This window comes from Scylla paramamosain, chromosome 25 (assembly GCF_035594125.1).
Source record: "Scylla paramamosain isolate STU-SP2022 chromosome 25, ASM3559412v1, whole genome shotgun sequence".
Lineage (NCBI taxonomy): Eukaryota > Metazoa > Arthropoda > Malacostraca > Decapoda > Portunidae > Scylla > Scylla paramamosain.
Window position 1 is genome coordinate 14,564,784 of NC_087175.1, and position 646 is coordinate 14,565,429.

The window sequence follows — 646 nt, forward strand, 5'->3', positions numbered from 1 at the left end:
TGACCTCAGGCCAGTCTCTATCACCCCCATCCCTAGCCTTATTTGTGAAGATTTTGTGTATGACTGGGCCTACACCAAAATTTGTAATACTGTGGATATCAGACAATTTGGAAATATTAAAGCCACCTCCACCTACCATTACCTGACCAGCTTCCTTGAATTCATTCACAGCCAGCTGGACAAGCGAAACACCTCTCTAGCTGTTGCTTTTTTGGACTTCAAAAAAGCCTTTGATCTTGTTGATCACATTGTTGTCATCAGCAAGGCAGGAAGTTTTTTTTTTTCTTTATGTAGGAAGGACACTGGCCAAGGGCAACAAAAATCCAATAAAAAAATATGCCCACTGAAATGCCAGTCCCATAAAAGGGTCAAAGCAGTGGTCAAAAATTGATGAATAAGTGTCTTGAAACCTCCCTCTTGAAGGAATTCGTCATAGGAAGGTGGAAATACAGAAGCAGGCGGGGAGTTCCAGAGTTTACTAGAGAAAGGGATCAATGATTAAGAGCACTGGTTAACTCTTGCGTTAAAGAGGTGGACAGAATAGGGGTGAGAGAAAGAAAAAAGTCTTGTACAGCGAGGCCGTCGAAGGAAGGGAGGAATGCAGTTAGCAAGATCAGAAGAGCAGTTAGCATGAAAATAGCGGTAG